A 10,083-nucleotide genomic window follows, 5' to 3' on the forward strand; every position below is an offset into this window, starting at 1 on the left:
AAATTATATGTCTCATTCTGTTTTCAAAGCAGCTCTTTGTCAAGTTGAACTTTAAGTGACCATTCATGAAAAGATGAAATTTCAGGATCCTCAAAACTTAATCCATGTCAAGTTTCTTTTTTATGGAACGGAATTAGAAGCAGTATAAAAAATATGCATTACAGATTCATATTCAATTAAATTAGCTCTTGGTTTCTATTTTTTTAATCAGTCTCCTAAGGAAAAGCTTAGAAGAAGCTTCTAACTCCTTGAAAAAGAGCTATGACAGTTTGAAGGGAGAGTGCATATAAATTTAGGATTTGAGATATGATTTTTTAATTAAGGTCAATCTCACTCATTATAAATTCTCATTTTCTGCAAGGCATTATCATGGCGGAATGCTCTACGTTCAAAATTATCCCAAGTAACAAAGAAAATAGAATAACTGCCTGACCAGGACTTTAACTTATTATTCTGGCTTAATCATAGATAATCAGTAGTAAAAACTTTCCTTTTGGAAGAAGAAAAAACCCATTTCGCTTAAGTTATTTGATCTCTCTTAAACTGAAGGAAAGCTTAACGTTTAACTTATGTTAATATTAATGGAGCCATTTGGACATCTTGATTGTATAAATGTTGAGTAAAGTACACTAAGATAGGCAAGAGGCATTTATCTAGTAAGTACACAGATATTCAGTATAATAATCCCCTAGGGAAAACTTTCTTTATAAGCAATCAGAAAAGCCAGTGAATCTTTGATTTGACATTTCTAGAAGCCTGAGGAAAATCTAGGGAATACTGGAAAAGTGTAGGGTGAAGGGGAACCTGATGCCATCTGTTGCCATTCTATTCTAACATAACGCTACAGAACTAAAACCAACTCATGTTTTCATCCTGTTGAGATCAGCTGGGCACACTGTGATGCTTTTGATTTTGTCTAGAAACCTGTCACTTCACGATAATTTCTGAAGACAAAGTCTGTTTCCCGTTTGGTAGGTGACCTGTTTAATGTTTTCCCTGTGTCTGGGAACTCCTTAGTGTAATTAGCGACCTTTGAACTCCACAACTAATCCTGAGCTATTTTGTATTCCTTACTCATCTTTAAGGCTGGACCTTTCTTTTCTTCAGAGTCCGCTGCCACAATTAAAGAAGAAACAGCTGCATTTCAAAGGGATTCCGATTCCAGAAGCTTAATCGTGATTGACATGTTCTTATTCTAAGCTATAAGACACTCTAAGAGTCCTTTCTTGGGTTAAAACTTCAATCATTTTCTAAAAAATTATCTCACTATGGATTTTATTCATTTTCTTTGATAACTATTCTTTGCATTTTTTAACTTGAAAGATGCTTTTCATTTGCAGTGAATATGAGCATCTACCTCCAATAAAAGATTTGGATGGTGTCAGGCATACTCTAGATGCAAAATTGCTAAATTCCCTTTTAGTGCCAAAATATGATTATGAAATTTGATGTCTATCATAAGGGTAATTATTCTTCAGGAGACCCAAAAGGTACAAGACGTGTTAAATTTCTGAAAATGTACTCTAAAAAAAGTAGTTCATGATTTTCGTAAAACCCTTCTTCATTTTTTTACTGAACAGTATTTTTTAAACTTTTTAAAGCCACCAATACTCTTACGATGTAAGGTAATACCCTTACAGGGATGGGCACTTTTTATTTTTTCTTTTTAAATTATTGATTCAAATGTCAGGTTTGAATTAAATAGCCTTATCAGGAATTCTTAAGGGAATTATTTGTGTAAAAAGTTTTTTTTTTTGTTTTGTTTTGATTAAACAGTAGTCTGTCTCATAAACTTTTTTTTTCCCCACACCAACTTAGTATTTCTGAGTTAAAATTATTGTGGCTTTTATACATTGTGTGATTTAAGGTCTTTCAAAGCACAGTTTTTACACAGTAACAACTAATATTTTTCTTTTATTTTTTATTGTAGTATTTCACACTGCTTTACAGACATTCGTAGACTCCTGTACCACCCCTGTGAGGTAGGTAGGTCGAGTTATCATCCAGAGCCTCTGTGGGGACTGCTGCCATAGCAGAATGGTTGTTTCTAAGACAAAGGTCAGAAAAGGGATGTTAATAAACAGTCCTCAGGTTTAAGGGACTTTTTTAGGATTACATCTTAAATTCCAACAAATCAGATTTAGGAGTTACTGAAAGTGAAATTGATCCATCCCTCATCCAAACTTTGCAATACTTTCCTGTTCTGACATCATTTAGATAGTTAGCTGTATTATCAGATTAGAAACCATTGTACGCGGCTGCTGAAAGGAAAAGGAGGCAAAAAGCTAAACATGGGATGAATTCTGAACCTTTTAACCTGGCTGAAGTACGTTGGTCCCTGTTATGCAAATACCTTCAATCCTCTGCTAAGTTCAGTGGAAATAATTTTCTTGAATGACAGGTTTATTCAGCAAGGATTCAGTTGGTGATTAATCCCCCTTTGATCTAGGGTATTTCACTTAACTACCAGTTACCTCGTTCTGACAAAGTGCAACTGAGATTAGGGAGATCACTAGAACACTACCAGGGTGTGCGTTTATTCTCTCTAACCTTTTAAAGCAAGGGCCAAGAATGCAATTTATTTTCAGTATTTGAAGATGTAAAGTCCTGTCTGCTAAGTTAGAAAGTCAATTGAATACCAAATGAAGTTTATTTCTTTACGTAATAGAACAAACATTTCTTTTTGCTTTGACTAACAATGATTTTAGGAAACATAGGCTTTGAAGAAAGAAGAAACAAAGACTACATTCTAAGTATATCTTCTAGTTTTGTTTCATGTACTAGAGTGTATACTTATTGGCCCTGAGATAAACCAAAAATCAAAGCAGTGGCTATAACTTAGGTCGAGAAAATGCTTCTATTTTATTAAACTGCATGGTTTCTCCCTGCCCTCCCCCATTAAAAAATGTCATGCTATGTGGTAAAGAAATCCAATGAGGAAAACATATTGTAATACACAATTATTCATCTTAAGGCTTATGGTTTCAAAGCTTTATTTGTTAACTTAGTCCCTTATTGAGAAAAAGGGGCTTGTTATATTGCCACTGTAAGAATAATCACATTCTTTTCCAGAATGATGGTTTTTTTTTTCCCATAAAGGTAAACAATGCCATTATAAAAATAATCCAGATTATTTTAGATTATCAAAATAACTACTTTCTGCTATATTGTTGACTATTTCTTCTGCCTTTTTCTCATTTAATTGGCTACTCTTCTTCCATAACTTTGAACTTTAAAATACTTTATGGAATTTTGCACAATATTTTAAGAATAAAATTTTAAGATGTGTTTTATGCTAGGCTTCTTAAAGAATTAGCTTTTGAAAACTATTAGCAACATCAGTGTCAATATTCATCTTCCAAGATAACAAATTTGGAGATTTATTCCTTAAGTATATTTCAAGTTTGACTCTTTAAAAAAGAAACATGATAATTTGTAACAAAAATAGTTTTAAAACACTAAATTATTATTGACTAATTTTATTACAGACAAGGCATTTTTTAAATGCTTTATAATTGTTCATTATTCTAGTAGCAGTTTAGAATACAAGTTACATGTTTAGATAACTTTCCCCACACATTTTTTTGGCTCAAACATTCTGTGATCCAATTTCTAAATTGAAACAATGACTTGTACACATCTAATTCATGTTGGTGCCAAACCGGTCTCTCTAGTTCCAATATAGTAACCAATCTGTTTCTGAATATCTTCTGATAGCAAGTTACCTAACCAAAGCAAAATTGACCTCCTCACTTGGGCAGCACATATACCAAAGCAAAATTGAGAAGCAGAAAAAGATAGAAGGGCAGGATCCCTGGCTATATTGCTAAGAAACTAGTATGTTTAATAATTAACTACTCTATGCAGTCAATATTTAGTTGATAAATGTTGCAGTATATTTTGAAATATGCCATCAGAGACTCTAGATGAAACGTATGTATACACATATGTGTGTGTATTTGTGTAATATATGTTACTGTATCTGACTTGGTGGGTTTCCCTATGAAATGTTTGTGTTCATGTCAAAGGAAGAGTATTTAAAGTCAAATATCTTCTCTCCAAACATGTTAACAGTAATGGAGAGGCTCGATAAAATGAAAATTAACGGAGAGCTCATGCAATTACTCTGAAAAATGGTTACGACTCTTAGGAGCTAAAGCCTTTTCAACCAGCTTCTAATGTTTTTCATCAACTGTTTTATGGAGATGATAATGTTATTGTGTATGTATAGCCTGGAGCAGTCAATGCCTTATCTGTATTACTAGTTTACTGTGAGGTCCAGATTGCTTTCTTTAGGCCCTGACTAATCTGTGTAATTGTCGGCAGTGTGGTGCTAATGTACGGTGCATAACATTTATGGATTGACAGGTACCCTGGGATGGAAACCACCTACTGAATTGTTTTTCCAGTAAGACGTGGAAATTTGCATGTCTTAATAATCCATTAAACATTTGAAGTCAAACTGTATTTTTCTCCTTTAAATGTCTTCTTTTTAAATGATAGTATCTGTAAAAACAATATTGTTTAGTTAATATACTACTAATAATAAAAATGAAAAATAAATCATTATTATGCCTCTTAAAATTTTTACTTTTTCTTTCAAAGGACTTGAGTGCCCTCTGCAGGCTATAAAGGGATAATTAATGACTGTATTCAAACCCTGTGATTTTTTTCCCTTTAAGAAGCATAGCCTGAATTAAGTGGGATCCATTTTATTTATATTGTTAGCTTTGTTAATTTGTCAGTGATTGAAGCTAGAGTTCCTTTGTCAGTTTTATAGTTGTATTTAGTGTGAAAAGTATTATTACCATTGATTTTCCAAATCACTTAGCTGGGGCTCTTTAAATGTTGGAACTATATACATTGGAACTAATAATACACACTCCCTCATAGAAAGGAGATCAGGAAAACATTTAGCTTTTTTGAAATTTATTGGGGCTATAGAAAATAACTTGCTTATTTCCCTTTACATTTTTAGAGTATTATACATTTGTTATGAAGCCTTTTTCAGTATGTATCATGTAAAATTTTTAAAATTACATACAAGTTCAAAAAAAAAATAAAATAAAATTACATACAAGTTCTATGTATTGATCTTGTTGATGAGTGATGATTGTGTTCAAGTTAAAAAACAAGGCTTCTTAGAATTTCTTTAAAGAAAGAATTAAACAGGTAATGGTTTGTTGTGTTATTGTATAGGTCTGCTAACTAAAAAGAGCATTTCTGTTTGAAGAGCAAAAAGCAGAGGTTTCATTGAGTCCCTCATTTCAGTGTACCCATACTTTCTCAGCAGGCATAACAGTTCTGTTCCTAAAGGATATAGGAGTTCATTTTGTATGTAAGCTATAGAACCGGAGTGCCAGTGGCACTTCTGATTCACTTAAAGCTGCCAGGGAAACTAAACATGATGAGAACAAGGGGAATGACTGGATCAAATTAATAGAAATAGATCTTTTTGCAAGCAACATAATGATCCTGATCATCAGCCTTGAAAAGTAAATTGGAACAAGCAAATTGCTGTTGAAAAATTCTTTCAGCACTCTGCTGTTGCTACTCAGCTAGTCATGGCTCAGCCAGGGGCAAGGAAAAAAAATGCACTCAGTTTTGTATTAACAAAGGCAACATTATTAAAGTGAATGTTTGCATTGTGTTTATTGAAGTGTTCAAAGAATATTTGTTGCATCTTCAACCTGCTATTCTCCAGACTAGTACAGTGCATGAGTGATAGTAAAAATGAGTTATATATACATTTTAGAAAGAGAACTGACATTTAACTTAAATGTTTCTGAACTATCTTCAAAATATTTAAGCATCAGACTTCAATATTCTTTTTTGAAGATTTTCATCTAAGAAATGTATCCCCTAAAAAAAAAAAAGACTCATTTGCTTGACTATACTACTTCAAATTACTTCCAAATGCTCAATAAAACTTTCCTCCCAGAAACAACAGTGCATAGGGAATAATGGGCTAAAAGCAATCAAACAAAAAATGAAAACAGCTGTGAAGTTGCTGAAGTGAATGTATAATAATATATTGTATGTGCATTGGAGAAACAGCATGGTAAGTGTGAGCACTTGTGTGAGCTACAGTTGTCTTGAACTACCTCATAAAAACTAAGCTGAGAAGAGTCAAGACAGCAAATGATAATACTTCAGTCTGACATTTAAAAATTTAAGAAGTATTATATGTACTGGTAAAATGGGTCATTAATAATTAAAAGTTCAGAAAGAATTTTAGCTTTCACCTATCTGAAATGAACAACTTAAATCACTTTTATATTTTAGGAGTAAAAAAAGTACAGTACTTAATGGAGATTAAAGTACAGTATTTTACTTGGTCTCTTAATAAGTGTTAATGAATGCAATTCAGTATTCTGCGGTCTCCTATGCACTGACTAGTTTCTGAAGAACTGTTTTCTTAGATTCACCACCAGGACAGGTTGTCAGTCTTCTACATTTCAACCTAAAAATTTATTTGGCACAATTAGCAAAGATGATTAGCCCATGCTGGAGGCTGTTGAGAACCTCTTTGCCAGATATTTTATTATTTACTATTTCTATAACATATACTTACAGAGTATTATATATTTATTACTTATTATCAAAGAATTGATAAAAATTACTTTAAAGTTATGAATTACTATATAGAAGTTTTTATTTAAAATGAACTTTAACATTTCCCTAAAGAATTATCTTTGTCCATAACCTTAAAAAAAATTTTTTTTTTAAATAAAGCAAATACCAAGCCTCTAACTCTACTTTTGCTAAGGAAATAACCAGAAAAAGTGGTTAGTAATGTGCATAGCTTAATTAATAATGGCAAGAGGACTTTTTAACTGATGTGGTTATCAGTTGCTTCATGCCCAGAATATGTATTTCCTTCTATTAAAAGGACATGCCATTTTATCTAATATTGAAGACCTAAACACAATTGAACGTAAGGTGTGACTTCACATTAAAAATTACTGTGTAATCTAGTTGAAACGGAGACCTTAATTTAGTCAATAAAAACTCAATGTTAAGGCCCCTGGTTGGCTCAGTGGGTTAAAGCCTCTGCCTTCAAGCTCAGTTCCTGATCCTGGGGTCCTGGTATCGAGCCCTACATTGGGCTCTCTGCTCAGCTTCCCCTCCTTTCTCTCTGCCTGCCTCTCTGCCTACTTGTGATCTCCGTCTGTCAAATAAATAAATTAAATCTTTAAAACAAAAAAAAGAAAAACTCAATGTTAAACTTTATTGTGTTGTACTCTTATGTGCCACTCCAGAACTAAACACAAAAACAAAAAATAGTATCTGATTTTGGATGGTACCTTATGACTCCCACAATGTATTAGCATTGTAATATGGAAGGCTACTTCTATACATTTGTTAATACAGAAACTGTCCAAAGAAGTGATGGTTGATATTCCTCAGGCAAACAGGACAGAAGGACATCCCAAAGGCAACATCGTATCTGTGCAGGTCTGACAAACAGAATTCCAGAAACCTGAATATCTAAGATAGTAAGTGTATACATGGAATATTTTTTTAGTTCCCAATGTTTGAGATTTGGATAGATAGATAAATATAAATTTCTAAGGAAATTATTGCTATATTTAACTTCCACCCTAGGATGCAAATACAAAAGCACTTCTGCCTACTAAATCTACATTCTTCCACTCTGTCTCCCTTTCCTTGATAATTTTGAATGCCTATTCACATGTGCTAGTAAGAGATTTGCCTCCATATGATCAATGAATAAAACAGAATGGTGTATAAAGAAGATTATAAAGAAAACATGTAAGTGAAGAACTTATATAACTTGGTAAAGTAAAATATTTGATAAGCTAATGTTTTCTCTAGTTCACCTACAGTAGAACTTCTACCTTCGGAATATATTCTTAGCCTTGTTTCATTTGAATATGTATTCATGCACATATATACGTGTGTATAAGTAAGTAAAACAAGAGAAATATAAGCTCCAGAGCACCTATTAGTTTATAAATCTTTCCTCCACCTCCCACGCCAATATTTTGAACTTCTTGAGGACAATGACATTTATCTTCCCATCTTTGTGTTTCCAGTGCCACGAGAAACACAAAAGAAGCTTAGTCTTGATTCAGTGAAGTAGTAAAACGTTAAATACATAATAAAGCAGATTGTCTTTCCACCTAAAACAAATCAATGGTATTTGAGCGATTCTGGTTTTGCATGTGTGTATAAGAAGTTCATTGTTCAAACAGTGGTTCGGTCCACATTCAGCACAGGTGATTTCTGCCCTGTGATTGCCATCTATAGCACTATTCAGAGAAATTGTCACCATTTGTGACACTTCTTCAGACATACTGTGCAGAGCTTTGGCTCAGCCTGTTAGACCAGCAACAGCTGAGGCCTGCGGTTGCTGCCCATCATAGGACACATTCTTTGCAGTTATGCTTCAGTGAACCTTAAAGCCCTTGGTGCTCCCTTCTTAGAAATCCTTTCTGGAACTCATTCTACAATGGCTTTGTGAGTTCCCCACTATTCACCAGAGTTGATCCTGATTTTGTTCAATATAATATGACCTGATATGCTATGACTCCTCTCATCCCATAAAGCCACAGCTTTCAGTGATTCCCATATACTGATGTAATAGTGTCACCAGTATCCAAGAATTACAAATGATTATTTTGAACATATCCATTAACCACAAAGGCAGAGTGGTGTAGAGGAAATCTACAATCTTTGAAGTCATACACAGCTGATTTCAAAAGCTGCCACTTACAAGTTGGGTGGTCCTGGATAAATTACTTAACTTCTGTGATCCTCCCTTTCCTCCTAGCTTCATAGGATTATTGTTTGAAATGATACCAAGTTCTCAGCATAGGTATTCAATGTTCTTTCCCTTCTATATCATAAGAATGGCCTTTTCATGTAACTGTCTCTGCTTATAATTAGACAGTTATACCTTCAGATTATCAGAATTATATGAGTTGTCCATTTGACCTTGGTGGGGTTTTTTGGTTTTATTCTTGTGTTTTTAAGTAAGTTCTATACCCAACATGGGGCTGGAGCTCACAACCTCAAGATCAAGAGTCACATGTCCTGCTGTTTTGTGGTTCCTTTGACGTGAGGAACCATGAGCAGCAAAGTCTCCTGTGATCCTGTATGAGGTGGTACAGGTAGTCCTACATGGGAACCAGTGCAAGTGCTGGAAGTTTTTGGAGACAGTGGAACTGCAGATCAGCCTGAAGAACTATGACCCTCAGAAGGACAAACGCTTCCTGGCTCCCATCAGTCTTAAGTCCACTCCCTGCCCCAAGTTCTTCATATTTGTTTTGAGGGACCAGTGGCACTTTGATGAGGCCAAGGCAGTGGATATCCCTCACATGTCCCTCATATGGACATGAAGCACTAAAGAAACTCAACAAGAATAAAAAATTAGTCAAGAACCTGGCCAAGAAGCAGGATACATTTTTGGCTTCAGAATCTCTGATCAAGCAGAGCCCACAAATTCTGGGCCCAGGCCTGAATAAGGCTGGCAGGTTGCCTTCCTTGCTGACCCGCAATGAGAACATGGTGGCCAAAATAGATGAAGTGAAGTCCACCAACAAATTCAAGATGAAGAAGGTGCTGCATCTTGCAGTGGCTGTTGGCCACATAAAGATGACAGGTGATGAGCTTGTGTACAACATCCACTTAACTGTCAGTTTTCTGGTGTCATTGCTCAAGAAGAACTGGCAGAAAGTCTGGGCTTTATACCTCAAGAGCACCATGGGCAAGCCCCACCACCTGTACTAAGGCACAGTTTAATAAACCCTAGTGCTTCCATTTAAAAAAAAAAAAAAAGAGTCACATGTTCTACTGACTGATCAGTTAGGTGTCCCTTTTGGGCTTGGGTTTTATATGTTCAGCTGTATCTTATCTTGTAGGGATGCCTACTCCACTGCTTGACCGGGCCCTTGGAATTAATAAACCGGCTGTAGAATTGAGTAGATGTGTTTTTTTTATTGTTTTATTTAAATTTTAGCTAATATACAGTGCAATATTGGTTTCTGGAGTGAATTCAGTGATTCATCACTTACATAGGTGTAAGAGTTTTATAAACTTTACTAAAGTTTAACAATT

General features: G+C 34.4%; 1 pseudogene across 1 annotated transcript; it reads left to right on the top strand.

Moving 5' to 3' along the window:
• The first annotated feature begins 9,094 nt into the window (after positions 1–9,094).
• Positions 9,095–9,756, top strand: LOC308346477 (large ribosomal subunit protein uL1-like; annotated as a pseudogene). Its single transcript has one exon. The product of its transcript is annotated as a large ribosomal subunit protein uL1-like (transcript).
• Positions 9,757–10,083: the final 327 nt, after the last annotated feature.

This window comes from Martes martes, assembly GCF_963455335.1.
Source record: "Martes martes genome assembly, chromosome: 7".
In the NCBI taxonomy this organism is placed as follows: domain Eukaryota; kingdom Metazoa; phylum Chordata; class Mammalia; order Carnivora; family Mustelidae; genus Martes; species Martes martes.